Source organism: Dipodomys spectabilis, unplaced genomic scaffold (assembly GCF_019054845.1).
Source record: "Dipodomys spectabilis isolate Male_0828 unplaced genomic scaffold, ASM1905484v1 ptg000054l, whole genome shotgun sequence".
Lineage (NCBI taxonomy): Eukaryota > Metazoa > Chordata > Mammalia > Rodentia > Heteromyidae > Dipodomys > Dipodomys spectabilis.
The window spans coordinates 16,993,206-17,012,934 of record NW_024870731.1 but is presented as its reverse complement, the minus strand read 5'-3'; positions in this window follow the sequence as shown (position 1 = coordinate 17,012,934).

Sequence of the window (19,729 nt, the reverse complement as noted above, 5' to 3'; positions counted from 1 at the left end):
GGCACTGAAAAGTGTACTGTGGTATTGACTGGTACCTTAAAATAGGCAGAAATCCTCCTGCAAGATCTCAGCAACTTGTGCATGGTTGCCTCATGAAGCTTTCCAGCTAAAACAACAGCTTATTTTGAATGCCTATCAAAAGTGAGCATAATTAGATTCTGACCACTATAAATTACTATGGATCATAAGCAGGACTAAAAATGTGCTTGTGCAACTTTTTCTTCTAAAATAGTAATCACAAATCATGTATTTGTAAGAATTCATGATACCCAGCTTGTCATAAAAAAATTTCAAACACAATCATCTAATCATCTCCAAGAATCTCTCCATCACACTCTCTGCAGGTTAAAGAAAGGCAGAAGTATCTCCCATATATACAGGGATACTGAGGCAGAGGTGGCAGAGAGAGGAACACACTTGGAAGTGTTGTATCCATGGCATACAAAAATAAAAATAAAACTATTAACTTCAGCAATTCAGAGAAAGTGAATTTTTTCCTTTCTTTTTTTTTCAATCCTGAGGCTTGAATTCAGGGCCTGGGCAGTGTCCTTGAGTTTTTTTGCTCAAGGATAATGCTCTACCACTTGAGCCACAACTCTACTTCTGGCTTTATGATGGTCAATTAGAGATAAGATCCTCATGGACTTTCCTGCCCAAGCTGGATTTGAACCTCAATCCTCAGATCTCAGCCTCCTGAACAGCTAGGATTACAGGAGTAAGCCACCAGCACCCAGCTAGAAAGTGCACTCTTAAATCTAACTAGCCCTGGGATCTAGTGAGTTAGTCGTAGAAATCAAAATCTTTATTAAAACATTTTTTAACTTTTAGTTTCATTCCAGAGATAATTTTCAACTTAAAGTATAAATAAACTTACAATTCATCATGCATATCAACTCAAAACCACTCAGGCTGGCCACCAGTGGCTCACACCTGTAATCCTAGCTACTCAGGAAGGTGAGATCTTAGGAGTGAGGTTCAAAGTCAGGGCAGGAAAATCCATGAGACTCTTATCTCAAATTAACTACCAAAAGTTGGTAGTGCTTAACTGGCAGAGCACTAGCTTGAGTAGAAAAGCTAGGGAACAGTACCTAGGCCCTAAATTCAGCCCTAGTATCAGCACACACATATACACAACAACCATTTAGATTGGCATCAATAAGATGGTCAAATAGGTGATCGAATAGACTTGTCTACAACTCATTCTTCCCAAAAAGAGAGACCACAAAAGAACTAGAGGGACTCAGAGTATGCTACAGAGTTGTAGGGAAGAGGACACATCCTGACAGAATGTAAATTCCTGGGTCAGCACCACAGAAAGGAGAGAAACAGCCTCACCCACAGACAGTGTGTCTCTCTTGCCTAGATTAACTTCAAACCAAAACAGACTTCTTACAGGGGAAAGGCAAACTGAAATCCAAGATTACACTGAAGACTTGTGAGACCCTCAATGGCTCTTAAACAGAATTTGGAGAGCTACTAGGATTCATGTACTTGTTATTGTTACTTGTTACTTGTCCACGTTATGCAGCCTACCTCCCATAACCGAAACTGCTGTGGCCCAGCATCACACTGACATCAGACTCTCTGCCCAGCTGTATCTCATCCTGGGGGCTAGTAACCAAGGCATATTTCTACTCCTGAGAGTCAGCATCACTTCACCATGCTCATGAGTATAGCTACAACACTATGAACTTCATTCTTCACTAAGCATGTGCAGCCAAAAGGCTAAGAACCCAGCTTCTAAACCCACACAGCACCCCAGCACCCAGGAAATGGGTGAACTACACAGAGATGAAGCTGACAGACAGCAATTGTACAACCAGCCCACAGTATCACATGCACCTGCAGTGGTCCACCACTGAGTACCCACCCCCAAGCCAGCTGAGGTACAGCCTCCACATACACCTGCATCTGATGTAATAACCAGCAAAGTGTGCACATCACTGATGTCACAGACATCTCCAACATAAGTCACTGCTGAGGAGAATCACACTCCCAAATTAAAGCTAGCATGCCATATCCGGCCAACACCCTAGTACTGGTTCTGTCTATGAAAAGAGAAGCACTCCATAAATGTGAAAAAGATAACTGTTATACTAGACATGCAAATATCAACATAGGAATGGCCAGAAAGTTAGGACACATAACACTCCCAAGGAAACACAGTAATTTTCCAGTAGTATATCCAAAAGAAAAGGAAATTCAGAAATATCTGAGAAGACTGTCAAAATAATGATCTTTATGAAGTTCATTTAAATAATCAAATTCATTTCAACGCAAAACGATACAAGCAAACAATTCACAAATCAGGAAACAAATCATGACTTAAATGGAGAAATTCAGTGAAGATATAGATACCACTAAAAAAGAACCGAACAGAAATCGTTAAGCTGAAGAATTCAATGAATGGTATAAAAAGTATAATTGAGAGCCAGATACTCACAGCTCATGCCTGTAATCCTACCACTCAGGAAGCTTTGACCTGAGGATTGAAGTTCAAAGCGAGCTGGAGCAGTGAAATCCATAAGACTCACATTGTCAATTAAGCACCCAAAAAACAAAAGTGGAGCTGTGGCTCAAATGGTAGAGAGCTAGCTTTGAGCAACAAAGCTTAGAGACAGTGCCCAGGCCCTGAGTTCAAGCCCCAGAACCAGCAACAGTAACAACAACAAATGTATATATACATTCATATATATGTAGACATGTATACATCCATACATATCTTATATACATATATGTATGTATGTATACTATATATATGAGATTTACAGCAGACTACATCAAGCAGAAGAATTTCTAAACTTGACAAGTATTTTGAATTAACTTAGACTAGGGGTGGGGCAGGGAGGGGAGAATAAAAAAAGAGCAAAGAAAGCCTATAGAAATTAGAGGAAACTATTAAGTAAACATATACTTTCTTTAAGAAGGGTCCAGAGTGAAAAGACATGGAGAAAAGCAAAAAGAGTATAGTTAATGAAATAACAGCTCAAAACTTCCCAAGTCCAATGAGAGATACAGATATCTGTATGTATGAGGCCCCAAAACACCAACAAGACACAATCCCCTCTCCAAGGCAATCAGGTCAAAAATCAGAATCCCAGAATATTTTAAAACAAAAGAAAAACATTAAGTTGCATATAAGGGGAATTCACGATTTGAATAACAGGTATTTCTCAACAGAAACTTTGACAATTAGAAGAGAATGAGGTGATATACTCAGAATGTTAAATACTGCCAGCCAAGAACACAACTGAGCAAAACTGTCCTTCAAAACTGAAGGAGAAACAAGTCCTTCCCAAGATTAAAAAAACACAGAATTCATGACCACCAGACAAAACCGTACAAAGATGCTTAAGGGAGTCCTATAACCAGAAGTGAAAGATAGTTACCATTAGAGAAGCATATGAAACTATAAATTCCACTCAAAGTAGATATATAAGAAAACAGAAAAGAAACATCTTTGATACAGAAGGATTTCACCTCAAAATAATAAAGACCATATATTGTGTATGTGTCATTGTGTGTATACATATACATACATATATGACAAACTCAATACTACACTGAATGGGGAAAAAAATGGCAGCATTTCCTCTAAGACAAAGAACAAGTAACATATTGCTGTCTTCTCTCACTGCTTTTATTCACTATGGTACTAGAAGTTTTAACCAGGGCAATGAGACAGACCAGAGAAATAAAAAACATATAAACAAGAAAGGAAGAGTTTAAATTATCTATGTTTGCAGAAAACATGATTTTATGTATATAGTTTTATATATATCATATAAATATATATGATTATAGAAAGATATATATTAAAACTAAAGACTCCAAGAAAAACTACAGGAAAAACTAATTCTGAAAGACTAAAATAGTAAAGTGACAGAATAAAAAAAAGCAATGTATGAAAATCAATAGTTTCTCTATCCATGGATAATGAACTTCCCAAGAAATGGGAAAAAGCAATTCCAGTCCTAAAAGTACCAAAAAAGAAGACAACCTTAGCTAGGAAGTAGAAGACTTCTACAATGAAAACTATAAAACACTGATGAAAGAAATTAAAGACACAAGAATATAGCAAGGCTTCCCAAGATTATAGATTAGAAGAACTAATACTGAGCTGGGTGTTGGTGGCTCATGCTTGTAATCCTAGCTACTCAGGAGGCTGAGATCTGAGGATCATGGTTCAAAGCCAGCCCAGGTAGAAAAGTCTGTGAGATGCTTATCTCCAGTAAACCACCAGAAAACTGGAAGTCTCGCTGTAGCTCCGTGGTAGAGCACTCACCTGGAGCTGAAGAGCTGAGGGACAATGCCCAGGCCCAGAGTTCAAGGCCAACGACTAACAAAAAAAAAAACAAAAAACCTGATACTGTTAAAATGTTCATACAATGCAAAAGTGAACTACCATCCCCAATGAAATACTCCACAGAAGATATTCTTCTCAGACTAGAAAAAAAAAAGCTTCTAAAATTGACATCAAAGGACAAAAAAAAAAAAACTAAATAGCCAAAGCAAACTTGAGAAAAAGGAATAAAACTGTAGACATCACAACACCTGATTTTAAGACATAGGATAAAAATCATAGCATGGCATAAAAAACAGACACATGGACCAACAGAACATAATGAGATACCATAAATAAACCCATCATAAACACATTCTCAAACTTGTTCATAACAAAGGTACTAAAAACAGACTCTTCAGTGAATGTATGAGTGTGTGTGTGTGTGTGTGTGTGTGTGTGTGTGTGTGTGTGTGTGTGTGTGTGTGTGTGTGTGTGTGTGTGTGTGTGTGTGTGTGTGTGTGTGTGTGTGTGTGTGTGTGTGTGTGTGTGTGTGTGTGTGTGTGTGTGTGTGTGTGTGTGTGTGTGTGTGTGTGTAGGCAGAACACTGAAACAAGTCCTCTAAAACTCAAAATGGGTCAAAGATCCAAATGTAAAACCTAAAACTCAGGAAATACTAAAAGAAAATCTAGAGGAAGTACCTTGAGACCTTAATACAGGTAATGACATTTTTTGATCGGACCTCCAAAGCACAGGAAATAAAAACAAGTTTGACAAATGGGATTATATCTAACTAAAAAGCTTCTGCACAGAAAAGGAAATAACCAACAGCGAAAACATAACCTACATCATGGGAGAAAATAATAGCCAATTACCCATCTGACAGAGGATAATACACAGAATAATAAAGGAATGCAAAAAACTTAACCAGAGAAGCACATGTAATTCAATTTAAAATTGGACAAGTGATCTGAATTTCAAATGAATATATGAATATAAATGAATAAATGAAGAATGTTTAATATCATTAGACATCACAGAAATGCAGATAAAAGATGCTGTTTCACTTTAGTTAGAATAGCTGTTATTTTAAATGTGTGCACACCATATGGAAAAAAAATGGGTTTAGACTCTGCTAGTGGAGATGTAAATTACTGCAGCCACTATGGAGAATGGCAGAAAAGTTAAATAAATCTAGCTAACTCACTTCTAAGTAAATATAGGGAATGCCCAAGGAGTTAACTTTATTTTCATGTTTATTAAAACACTTTGCACATAGCTAAGATACAGAATCAGCCCAGATACCCATCAATATATGAATGGGTGAAGAAAGGTATTTCTACAAAATGAAGTATTAGACAGCCATTAGATATAAACAAAATCCTGTCATTTGCAGCAAAAGGAAAAGAATATTGTTAATTCAAATAAGATAGACATAGAATATAGACACAGGTTCCTCCCACATGTATATGTGTGTGTCTATATACACACATGATCCGTCTTTTGTGTCCAAGCTTTTAAAAAGTCAACTTGAGGGCTGGGAAGGTGGCTCAGTGGTAGAGCGCTTGCCTTGCATGCCTGAGGCCCTGGGTTCGATTCCTCAGCACCACATAAGCAAAAAAGAAAAAAGCCAGAAGTGGCGCTGTGGCTCAAGTGGTAGAGCTCTAGCCTTGAGCTGAAGAGCTGAGGGACAGTGCCCAGGCCCAGAGTTCAGGCCCCCCGACTGGACCAAAAAAAATAATAATAATAAAATAAAATAAAAAGTCAACTTGATAATTGACTAAAATAGTGTTTAGTAGAGTGGAAAGGTCTAAGAAGGAGAAAAATAGAAAAAGGAGCATTGTATTTGATCTGTGCATATTTGAATATAAGAAAAATCACACTGAAAGTATTAGTATATGCAATTAATATATCTTACTAAAATTTTTTAAAATAATTTTTAGAACTGTATAAAGATTCAAGCACCAATGACTTATGCATGTAATCCCGGCTGCTCAGAAGGCTGAGATCTGAGGATCACAATCTGAAGCCAGCCCTGGCCAGAAAGTCTATAGACTCTTATTTCCAATTAACCATCACAAAGCCTGAAGTGGACTGTGGCTCAAGTGATAGAGCACTAGCCTTGAGCACAAAAGCCCTGAGTTCCAGATCCAGGACTACACACACACACACACATCAGAATAAAGTTAAAACATAAATTTACAATTTTCTTAAAGCAAATTAAATAAAAATTGAAAGGAAGCCTGGCACTGGTGGCTCACGTCTGTAATCTTAGCTACTCAGGGGGCTGAGATCCCAGGATCACAGTTCAAAGCCTGCCCACACAGGAAATCTGTGAGACTCTTATCTCTAATAAACCACCAGAAAACCAGAAGTAGTGCTGTGGCTCAAATGGTAGAGTGCTCACCTTGAGCTGAAGAGCTGAGGGACAGGACCCAGGCCCAGAGTTCAAGCCCCACAACTGAAAAAAAAAAAAAAAAAAGGAAAGGAAACATACCAAAACCTATGGAATCATAGGGAGCTGTATTAAATGAGATTTTTTTTTTAAGTACTAGGGTTTGAACTCAAGGATACTTGAGCCAGATCCCTCACCCTTTTTGCTTTGGTATTTTTTATATAAGGTCTCGAGTTTTGCTGCTCTAGGCCAGACTGCAGTCCTCCTGACCTACAACGTACATCTCCCACATAGCTGGAATTATAGGTGTTAAGTATTTTATAACATTAATTATATGCTTCAAAAAATTAAAACATTTCACATAAATAACCTAACATCGCTACTCAAGGAATGGGTAGTCTAAAAACAAAACCAACCTAAAATTACTAGAGGGAAAAAAAAAGATCAGAATAGAAATAAACGGAATTGGGACTGAAAAATATAAAAAGTAAAACAAATCAAGTACCAGTAGCTGGTGCCTATAATTCTAGCTACTCAAAAATCTGAGATCTGAGAAGGGCGATTCATAGCCAGCCAAGACAAAAAAAAAAAAAAAAAAAATCCCTGAGACTCTTATCTCTAATTAGCAGCAAAAAGCTGTAAATGGAGCTGTGCCTCAAGTGCTAGACTTGAGCAAAACACAAAAGCCCAGGGACAGCATGCTGGCCCTGAGTTCAAGCCCCAGGACTGGCAAAACAAGATTTTATAAAAACATAAATAAAACCTTTGAACCTAGAGGCACACTATAAAGAGAAAAGACTCAATTTAAGTAAAATCAATGATGAAAAAGACAACATTACAACTTATGCTGCAAAAACTCAAAGACTATAGTATACTACAAGTAACTATGTTCTAATAAGTCAAAAACCCTAGGAGAAATGGATATGTTCTTGGACATATATAATTTTGAACCATAAAAAATAAGTAACCTAAATAGACTGAGTAGATTAAATCAATAATAAAGTTTCCCAAAGAAAAGCTGAGGGGTAGTGGCTTCACAGCTGAATTGTACTAAACTTTTAAAGGAAAACTAGTGCCAGCCCTTTTCAAACTACTTCCAAAACACTGAAATGGAGAGCATTCTTTTGAACTCATTCTCCAAAATTCTCCACTACTGTGATACCAAAGCCAATTAAAGACAATGAAAAAGTAAAATGATACACTAATATCCTTGGGTGAATGAATATTTATGTAAAAGCTCTTAACAAAATGCTAGCAAGCGTAACCCAACAACACATGAAAAAGATTACATACCTTGATTAACTGGCATTTACCCTCAGTGACGCACATACCTGGGTGATCATGTTACCTCTTATCAAAAGAATGAAGGACAACAATGCTATGATCATCTCTGTAAATATAGAAAATAATCTGATACAATTCAACATCTCTTCATGATTAATACTCTTAACAAATAGGTATAAATGAAGACATATTTGAGAAACCCACAACTAGCATCATATCCAACAGACAAAAGGTAGAAAAGTTCCTCCAAGATCCAACAGAGAAGAATCCTGCTTGGTTAGTATTATAAATCCTAACCACCATAATTAGTCCAAAGAAAGAAAGGGCATCAAAAGTTTAAAAAGGATGTCAAGCTATTCCTATTCTCAGACAACATAGTCTTATATACAGAAAACCTAAGGACCCTACATAGTAATACACAAAGTTTTTTTAAAAAAAGTGAAAATAATTTGATACAAAATGAAGACCTCTACAATGTAAACTATAAAATACTAACAAAAAAATTGAAGAGGACATTTAAAAACAGAAAGACACCCTGTACTCATGAATCAAAACTTAAGATTTAATTTTTTTCTATTAGCCAAAGCAGTCTATGGATTCAATGCAATCTTTATCAAAATACCAACTACATTCTCTACAGAAATAGGAAAAAATACATAAAATTCATATAGTATTTAAAAAGATTGTAAATAACCAGAGAAATCCTGGACAAAAGAACAAAGCTGACAAAAAGAACAATACTTGACCTCAAAACATACTTCAAAGCTATAGTAGCTGAAGTAGCATATATACATATAGACAGCAGAAGGGAAAATAAGATCCAGAAAGACATCCATACATCTACTGCCAACTGATTTTTTGAAAAACTACTAAGAACATCCACTGGAGAACAGACAGTCACTTTCATAAACGGCACTAAAGGCTGGGAAGGTGGCTCAGTGGTAGAGCGCTTGCCTTGCATGCCTGAGGCCCTGGGTTTGATTCCTCAGCACCACATAAGCAAAAAAGAAAAAAGCCAGAAGTGGCGCTGTGGCTCAAGTGGTAGACCGCTAGCCTTGAGCTGAAGAGCTGAGGGACAGTGCCCAGGCCCAGAGTTCAGGCCCCACGACTGGACCCAAAAAAATTTTTTTTAATTTAAAAAATAAGGGCTGGGAAGGTGGCTCAGTGGTAGCTCGCTTGCCTTGCATGCTCGAGGCCCTGGGTTCGATTCCTCAGCACCACATAAGCAAAAAGAAAAAAAGCCGGAAGTGGCGCTGTGGCTCAAGTGGTAGAGTGCTAGCCTTGAGCTGAAGAGCTGAGGGACATTGCCCAGGCCCAGAGTTCAGGCCCCATGACCGGACTCAAAAAAAAAAAAAAATAAGGACAAAAACTGTTAAATAAATATAAAAAAAAAATTAAAAAATAAAAATAAATGGTACTAAAAAAACTGATCCCTGTCTCCTACCATATGAAAAAATGATTGGGCTAGAAGAAAACAGTTCAGAATACTGATGTGGGCCAGAAACTTTTTAGCTATGTCTCCAATAGCATAGGCAACAAAAAGAAAACTTTGACAAATGGGATTATGTCGAACTAAAAAGTTATTGTACAGCAAAGGAAACAATAAAGTTAACATCCAATATACAGAATGGAAGAAAAATATGCAAATTACTCATCTATATCCAGAAAATAAGATTTTCAAACAACTCAACAGCAATAACATTAAACTTAAAAGGTATAAATAGTCCAGTTAGATACTTTTCAAAAGATACACAAATGATCGAAAATGTATGGAAACAATATTTTTAACACCATAAATCATCTAGGAGATTCAAATCAAAGCCATATTGAGGCATCATCTGACCTCATTCTGAAAGAGAATGACCAAAAAGACAAAGTATAACAAATTCTGGCTAAAATTCAGAACAAGGCTGAGAAGTTGGCTTAGTGGTAGAGTGCTTGCCTAGCATGCATGAAGCCCTGGGTTCAATTCCTCAGTACCACATACACAGAAAAAGCCAGAAGTGGTGCTGTGGCTCAAGTGGTAGAGTGCTAGCCTTGAGCAAAAGAAGCTCAGGAACAGTGCCTAGGCCAAATTCAAGCCCCAGGGCTGGCTAGCAAAAAAAAAAAAAAAAATGTGGAACAAGACCTCTTCTATGTTTATGAACACATAAATTAATAAAGCTATGATGGGAAAACTAGAAATACTAGCTCATCATGTTTCCAAAGAAAATGAAATCAAAGAAATTTTTATATTCCCATGCTTCATCTAATGAAGTACTCTCCACTACAGACAAGATATGGAAGCTACCTAAGTGTTCACGGATGGATGACTACACAAAGAAATGTATGCACACACATTGTATCTGTATACACAATGGACTGTGACTTGACCATAAAAAGGAATAAAATGCTGGCAATTGCAAAGGGGTGAACAGATAAGCTTGGAGGATATGATGAAGTGAAAAAAGTCAGACAAAGAAAGATAATACTCTTTGTTCTCACATAGTTATAACTACTGATCACAAAGAAGTAGAGGACAAAATAGTAGTTACTAGAGACTAGGAAAAGAGCAAAAAATTGGAAGGATAGAAAGAGGATATAACTTCAAATGTTCTGCCACACAGTGACCTAAGTGTGGGTGGCAGCAATTAACTGCATGTTTCACAATGGCCAAGAAGAGGGAAGGGTTGAATGTTCCCCATGCTTAAGGTAAGAGATATGCCAATAACTCTGCACCGATTATTACACATTATTATGTATTTAAATATCACACTAGGGGCTGGGAATGTGGCTTAGTGGTAGAGTGTTTGCCTAGCATGCATGAAGCCCTGGGTTTAATTCCTCAGTACCACATAATCAGAAAAAGCCAGAAGTGACACTGTGGCTCAAAGTGGTAGAGTACTAGCCTTGAGGTAAAGAAGCTCAGGGATAGTGCTCAGCCTCAGGACTGGCAAGAATAAATAAATATCACACTGTATTTCATATATATAATGTTAATTTAAAATTAAAATTTTTCAACCCATTCATGTGCATTTATGTTTATAATGTCTTTTATGTCAAGTAAAATATTTTACCTGTTTCAAATGACTAAGGACTAAACAGATAAACAAGGTAATTCACAACAAAACCCACAGCATTTCACTCACTGGCCTCACAAATGGTTTGTCAGCAGCCAGTGAGATAACCTTGAGTTATCATAATTTGGGATATACTTCAGAGCTTCCCAAATTGCATTGAAGAATCACCAGTGGCTCACACCTGTAATCCTAGCTACTTCAGGAGGCTGAAATCTGAGGATCATGGTTCAAAGCAAGGCATGGCAATAAGGCCGAGAAACTCACATCACCAAGCACCAAAAAGCCAGAAGTGGAGATATGGCTCAAATGATAGAACACTAGCCTCAAGCTCAGGGACAGTGCCCAGACTGTATATTAAGCAAAGTAAGCCAGGTCCAAAGACACATGTTACATGGTTTCCCTCATTTGTGGTACTAGAACGTGTCTATAAATTTACATATTGAATGGGAGGTTTGGGGGAGGGTTTGGGGGGTTGTCGGTTATGGAGCCTGACTCTGGGTCTGGATGCTGTCCCTCAGCTCTTCAGCTCAAGGCTAGCACGCTGCCATTTGAGCCACAGTGCCACTTCCAGCTTTTTCTGCTTATGTGGTGCTGAGGAATCAAACCCAGGGCTTCATGCATGCAAAGCAAGCACTCTACCACTGAGCAACCTTCTCAGCCCTGAATGTTTGTTTTTTTTTTTTTTAATACACTGGGACTGATAAATTATACAGCTCTCTATAGACATTCACACAGTGCGACCAAAGGAAGATATTTCTAGGACCAGATCACAAAGGCTCCATAGCTATATGCATATGATCATATAAAATAATATTTTTACAAAATGAACTCCAAGAAACTGAAACAAGAGATTTTTGTGGTTTGTTGTTGCTGCTGCTGTTCTTGCTGTCTTTTCCTTTTGCAATGTTAGTTTATTTGTCTTTGGGAGGGTGAGGGAGGGCACAGAAAAGATAGGACAAAGGGTAAACAAATGCAGCAATGGTACCCACTAGATACTATGGAAACTATACAACTTAAGGGAAGGGATGGGAGGGAAAAACTGGGAGAGTTTGAGGGAAGGGGTAACATGGTTCAAAAAGAAATGTACTCATTACCTGGTGTATGTAACTGGAACCTCTCTGTAGATCACCTCTACAATAACAATAAAATACATTTTATAAAAGAATCACCAGAGAGGTATTTGGGACAAGTAGAGATAAAGTTCTTAAAAGATATTGCACTCATTATGTTTTTCCATTAATAATTTAATACAACATGGTTGTTTTGTTGGTAAGAGAAAATAATATTTGCAATCTTTCTCCCCAAACTGTTTTTTACCTGCTTTAATGATAGGTAGTCTAGCCCGGCACAGAGCCCAAATGGGCTCTGAAGTGAGCTCAGACTCTGGTGACTCCTGAGGAAAAAAGAAATCTCAATACCTGTAATACAATTACAATACCAGTAATACCCAGCAGCCCAATGTAGGAACAGAAATGCAAGTTTCTGAGAGCAGAGAGGACTGGTGCTATCATTCTTGGGTTGAAATGAAAACGAGAACAAGACTTCATTTTTTTAAGTCATATGGTATAAGATATCTAAGTTCCTTGTGCCTATAGTAACAAAATTTTTTTAAAGATTTTATAATATGGTGGGAACCCCCCAAATAACCATAATTTAGACTCATAGCTCACTTGGATAGAAGACAAGTAGAAAACCATGTGCAAAGTGCATGCAAGAATGGCATGGAAAATGATAGAGAGAGAAGGGGCCCTGAAAGGAACTCCTTCAGCTGGAGCTTCTGGGAATAGCTTGATGACAAGAGAGCCTGCCATCCAGAACCTACCCAGGACTTCAGGAAATAATTTCCGAAGTTTAATCATGTACATCACATTACCCTGAGTCCTAGACCCCCTTCCCAGAGCTCTGAATTGGTGGGATGTGAGGGTCTTCTTGATGATGATGATGATGATGATGAAGAGGCAGAGCTCACTGCTCCCATATACTCTGACCCCACCAATAGCAAACCGAGGCAGAAGGAGGAACTCCAAGATAAGGAGTGTAAACTGGGAGTTTCCTGATGGAAAAAAAATAATGGCATTCTTCCCAGTATACACATGGGAACTAAGATTTGTGCCCACCATAGAGATACAGGCAAATGTCTTCCTCTATTTGCATAGTTTCCCTTCAAGAAAGCATCACTTCCTAGACGAGTATAGTGCTGGATGACATCCTTAAATATCTCCCTGAATATTAATGACATATCCCCTAACCCTTCATGGGAAAAGTCAGTAAGCACTGGAGTCCCTTTGCCAGTATAAAGTATTGTAAATAAATTAGATACAAAATAGACCATGTTTTTTTCCCAAACTATATCAGACTTAGTAGAGACCATTACACGGCGATCTACAAAACTGCATACCCAGGCTCTGACCTCTCTCTCCAACACTCCCGTCTCCTCACACCACCCGCCACCCCAGACCATCTGCTGTCCTTTGAAAAGCCCAAAGACACAGACACACAGGCATGAAGGGACACAGGGACATGGATGGACACACACAAACACACCTTGTTGGAAACCTTGTGCTATTCCCTCCACCACTCATAGTGACCTGGTAAATTTTATATATACAAGTGTGAGTGTGAGTATGTGAGTGTGAGTATGTGTGTGTGTGATTTCTTCAGAAATTAAGCCATGGGAAATATGAAATCACATGACTTAATCAATAGTCCCAGGAGAAACAGTATGGGAACCCAAAGAGGTCACATTCAGATGATTTTTTTCCCCAGGCTGTTCAGAAGCTCTGAGGTCTTCAACCATAGTTGCTTTGGATATGTGATATGACTGCACACGTAATGTCAAAAGGGTGAAAAAAATCATCCTCAGTCTTATTAGAACACGGGAGTGCCACAATTCAGCTCTGCAGCATCACCATCTTCCTCAGAGATCTTTGAGAGCTTAACGTCATATGCTTCCACGTGAGCAAAGTTTGAATTTGAATTAATTCTTCCAATAGATCTCATTAAATTTAATCCCAAGTATCCTTGTACATTTGGATCTGAGAGAGGGAGAGACTTTTTCTGAATCAAAATGTACCTCAGTCTTCAAAGCAGTAATAAACTCCTACTGGAGCCCTCCTATGTTCTACTTCAGGGAAAGCAAAGACCTAGAGAAACTACAGGAAAGAGATGGAAGTGACTTCTAATTTAAAGTGACAAGTCGTTTAGGAAAAGCAACTTTTCTTAACATCAAAGGCTACAAACTCTCAAGTGCTAAGTCTGGAAATTTATAATACTAATGTATTAAATGGCACCGAGACATTCCACCTACCAGCATACGCTTTTGTTTTTTTCCCCAACTGAGTTTTGATTCAGTTTCCGGTATCGCCAGCAATGATACAGGAGTAATTCAGGCAAATGCATTACCTTACATGCAGGAGAGGAACACGCACTGTGTCAAGCACACTTTGTGCTCCAGCAGATGAACATGGAAACAAAACAAGTTAGCAGCATTAAATAAGTGCTTTTGGCCATGCTCCTTTTAGAAACAGTCTCTCCTTCAGTGATATAAATTTAATTTCTGTGTTGTATGAGGCTCAATTTTTCATTCATTCCCTAAAGGGTATATCAAATAAAAATCATGTTTATTCTGAATAACATGTTTCCAAAAGAACATAAAATTCACTGAGGCTTGGCATTGCTTCCTGACATGCTGAGAGATGATACCCCCACCCCCACCCCTCTCCCCGGCCCGGCCACCCAGGCTGATAAACTGACCCAAACACCACCTTGGTCAAAACCACCACTTTGTGTCAAATAAGGGTCTGAAGGACAAGCAGGGATGAGGTTTAAGGATAGAACTGTGTAACCACCAGCACTTCATTTTCCCCCAGTTCTGAGATGACTAGTTAAACCCTCCCTCTGCTGAGCCCCTTCCATGGGCCTCAGAGGCAAGTTGCTGGTTTATCACCCTCTGACTTGTTCTACAACGGCTGGGTTATTTTAGGTTTTCTTTAATATCCCAACCTAGGACTTGAGCTCTGTGCCTGATGCTTTCTTCTCTCATTGGCCAGCCTGGCTCTACCAACCAAGCCATGCCTCCAACCTCTACTGTTTAGTTTTGGTTTTTTCCAGACAGTGAATATTTTGATGACAGAAACTTTCACTCAGATTGACCAATAACAATCCCCAAACGCAACAACACAAAACATTTCTCAAGGGCACAGGCAACGGTATCTGGGGGCCAGGGAAGGTAGGAGAATACATTGGGTTGCTCATTCTCTAAGGTGACCACAGTCACAGGCACAGGGAATGGTCCAGAGAGCTGGTGGCCAAAGGTAGCTTGAAGCAAGGCACAGGGTGCAATCCAGCTGGTAGGATGGGGGAGCCCCTCACAGAAAGTCAAATTGAGGGCCTTATTCTGTACCAACTACATTCTCCACCATCCTAGACAGGACTCCTTCCCCAAGCCTGACATCAATGTCCCCCATCTTCCACCATCTTACCTTCTACAGCTCTTGCTAATAACAACTCAAGACTACTTACAGCCCATCTAAGAAAAAAAACATGGTACCCAATATCCTCCTTTAAGTCAGCGGACAGTTTATCACAGTTCAAGTCATCAGTGCAAAAGTACAGTGCTTACTACACAGGTGCTCTACCACAGGAGCCACCTCCTCCAACCCTTTTGGCTTTCTTTTTAAGATAGTCTTACATTTATTCCCATGATGGCTTCAGACCATGATCCTCTACCTGAGAACACAGACATGCACCATCAAGCCTACTTGTTAGTTGAGATGGAGGGGTTTCTCACACATGGTTCACCTAGCTAACCTCAAACCCACATCCTTCCCAATCTCTGCCATTGGAGTATCTGAGATTACAGGTGTAAAGCATGGTGCCCCAACCATCAAGATTATTGAAAGATTGAAGAAGGCAGCCTAATAAAGCTCTTGGCATAGAGCAGACACTGAACACAAATTACATTTCCCCCTTTAGTTTCTTATTTAAATCACCTTGAGTCTTTAAGGAAAATAGGTCTTGACAAAATCATGCCAACAGTAAGAGTAAGGTTGCACTGCCCATCATATTTCCCATGCAGTCTACCTCGCATCTATATCCCACAAAGGAACAAAGGAATCAACTTCTCTTAGAAGCCTTGCGGCAGTGCTCCCTAGAGGTGTTCAGTATAATAGAGTACAATAGTCATAAAGATGAAATTCATGGATCTGCAATATTGGGATTTCAGATCTAGGTTAGAGGTAGGTAGTTAGGGGCAGGAAGACCCTATCTCTACCATTTGAATCCTAACACTACCAGTCAGTTGCACCTCTTTTCCTCCCCTGCATGGGATTCGCTGAAATTCACTTGGCATCAGGGAAGAAAATAACTAGAGAAAGAATACCAAAAAACAAAAACATTTTCTGCTAAATAAGATTTATGAGCCAGGTGCTGGTGTCTCACACCTGTAATCCTAGCTTCTCAAGAGGCTGAGATCTGAGGATCATACTTTGAAGCCAGCCCAGCAAACTGACTCTTACGTCCAATTAACCACCAAAAGAAGCTGAAAGTAGAAGTTTGGATCAAGTGGTAGCATGCTAGCCTTGAGCAAAAAAAAACAAACAAACTTAGAAACAATACCCAGGCCCTTAGTTCAAGTCCCAGGTCAGGTACACAAGTACACACACACACACACACACACACACACACACACACAAATACACACACACACACACACACACACAAATACACACACAAATGTATATATAATTATAAATTTATAAATTATAAAAATATATAAAGAAAAGTCCTACATAGGACTTATGTGACTAAAATCAATGTCAGCAGAGTGATGACTTCCAGAGGCTCTGGGCAGAATCTGTTGCCATGTCTTGTCTTGTTTTCACAGCCATGAACATCTCTTGGCTCCTGGCCCTTTGGCCCCCATTATTGGCAAGACAAGCTCTTCTCACACCACCATCAATCTGGCTCTGATTTTAGGGACTCATGGTGATTATACTTGGATAATCCAAGATCATCTCCCCATCCCAAGGTGCTTAACCTCCATCATCTCTGAAAAGACCCTTCTGCTAGAGAAGGTAGGATAGTCACATGCTAGAACGAGAGTGGGAAGATTAGACCATCAGAATAATGAGGACTAATTAGGACTTGCATAGAGGGCTAATTCTCTAAGTTGCTCAAAGTGGTCACTTCACAGAAGAGCTCATTTTCCCTAAAGGAAAAACCATCTTACCATGGCAAAGGGAACATACAGTGCCAAATGATAGGATGGTTTTAATTTTTATATTAATCTCTACATACGATGGATAATTATAGGAATGCTCTTTAGATTCTTAGGAAAGCCACTCACCACTGGTAACCATGGGGATGGTAATTTTGAAAAGTGTGTTAAATTCCTTTGTGTGAGAGCAGATGAAAATCAAAGCCTTGGCCCCACACAGTCTATTCTAGAAGAATGGGGCCTAAAATGTCCAGGTTGCTTGTTCCTGAAATAGCAGGAATGTATGAAATTACTTTGACTATTTGACTTTTTTTAATGAGGTGGGATCTGTGAAGCCGGATGAGGAAACAGGGAAATTATTTTAACAATATCAAAAGAGCCAAATTCAGAAATTAAAACCAGAAAGTAAACTGAAAAAGCAGATAAATTCCTCTCCCAGCATATGTCCTTTTTAATGTTAACTTGTAAGATCAGGAGATGCAGGGGGAGGCTATCCACACCTGCCTTCTCCTTTGAGATAGAGAAGGACTATCTCATTCTGTCTTATCCTTAAAAATGGTTTTAAGGGGTGGGAAGGTGGCTCAGTGGTAGAGTACATGCCTTGCATGCATGAGGCCCTGGGTTCGATTCCTCAGCCCCACATAAGCACAAAAAGCCAAAAGTGGTGCTGGGGCTCAAGTGGTAGAGCGCTAGCCTTGAGCTGAATTGCTGAGGGACAGTGCCCAGGCCCAGAGTTCAGGCCCCATGACTGACAAAAAAAAAAAAAAAAATGGTTTTTAAAAAAACCTGGGAACTCTACAAGGATGAGTATAGGCAGAAAAACACAAAAGGCATGTCTAGCAAAAGAAAGTCCTGAAGGTTGCTTGTGTTTGGGGTGAGCCTTACTATCTTATCCAATCAGAATCATTGTCAGAGGATTAAGTCACTGCCCAGCTCAAAATGTATAAAAGCTACAGATAGGAACCACCATTTTGAGTCTTTATCGCCCATTTCCTGCATGGAGAGAAGAAAATACTTTCCATTTTCCACTTCTCTCTACTTAGCCCTGTTCTACTAAAATAAATGCTTGCTCAAACTTTCCCTTTGTGAGACCCCATGAAACGCTTTCCATGAGTGAGTCTCAAAGGAAGCTGAGAGAAGCCCACATCCATTCTCTGGTGACAGTCCAATAGTTAAAAGTGATTGTGAAGCTGGGCACCGGTGGCTCACGCCTGTAATCCTACCTACTCAGGAGGCTGAGATCTGAGGATCAAGGGTCAAAGCCAACCCGGGCAAGAAAAGTCCATAGGTTTTTATCTGCAATTAACCCCCAAAAAGCAAAAAGTGGTGCTATGGCTCAAATGGTAGAGCACTAGCCTTGAGCAGAAAAGCTCAGGGACAGTACCCAAGACTGGTGTTCAAGCCTCAGGACACACACACACACACACACACACACACACACTCACACACACACGATATCACCATATCACTCCTACTGGGAAAGTAATGTAAGAAACAAAAGATAGTTTGTCTGGGCCAGTGAATTAACTAAAAGCTAGACATTCAACTCCACCACCACCACATACACATACATACATAAACATATACCCACACATATACACATACACAAACACAAACATGTACCTTGCATTTGTAGCTCCTTTGAGCCATTCCTTTCCAGTCACTTTACAAACATCTTCAGCTCCCAGAAAGACTGAATTCATGGATCAACAATAAACATACAGTGACCAAAAAAGAAAAACAAAAACAAACCAAAAGACCCTCAGACAGGCCACACACTGTCCTTATCTTGCGACAAAAGGCAAAACTGTTCCACTCTTCACTCAGGAAGTGTGTTAACAAGTTTTCCAGAACTCCTCTGGAAACAAAGATGGAGCTAAGGGTCAACCAGGCCACACCTGAGACTTCTGTTTCAACCATTTTGACTTTCTCTCCCCCTGCCTTCAATTATCCTTATTTAACCTGAAACCAATGTCTTTAACCTTCCAACCAATGTCAGAGGTCAGCTGAAGATGGTCTGTCTTCTCGTGTTTGTAATATAATCTTTTTCTGCCCTTCATGATGTCTCTTGGCACATGACAGGAGAGTGGCCAGTCCCGAGCTTTGAGCCTAGTGTCTAAAACCCTGATTTCAGTAGCAGGAGGTACAGCAGGTAAGGGGAAGAGAAGAAAGTACATACACATCGTGTAGAAAATAGTCACAGAGAAATCCAATCATCAAAAATGTTGAGCACCTCTCCATTAAAAAAATAGTAATAATAAAGCACTATTCCTCTTATTCCTGGTATTCTGTACTTGGGGATGAGGGATGAATTAGTACTGGAGGCCAGAACTAAACCATGTTTTGGGATTGTGGGGTTTTTGTTTTGTTTTGTTTTGGCTTTTGTTGGTCATGGGGCTTGAACTTCAGGCCTGGGCACTGTTCCTGAGCTCTTCCACTCAAGGCTAATGCTCTACCACTTTGAGACAGGGTGCCACTTCCGGTTTTTTGGT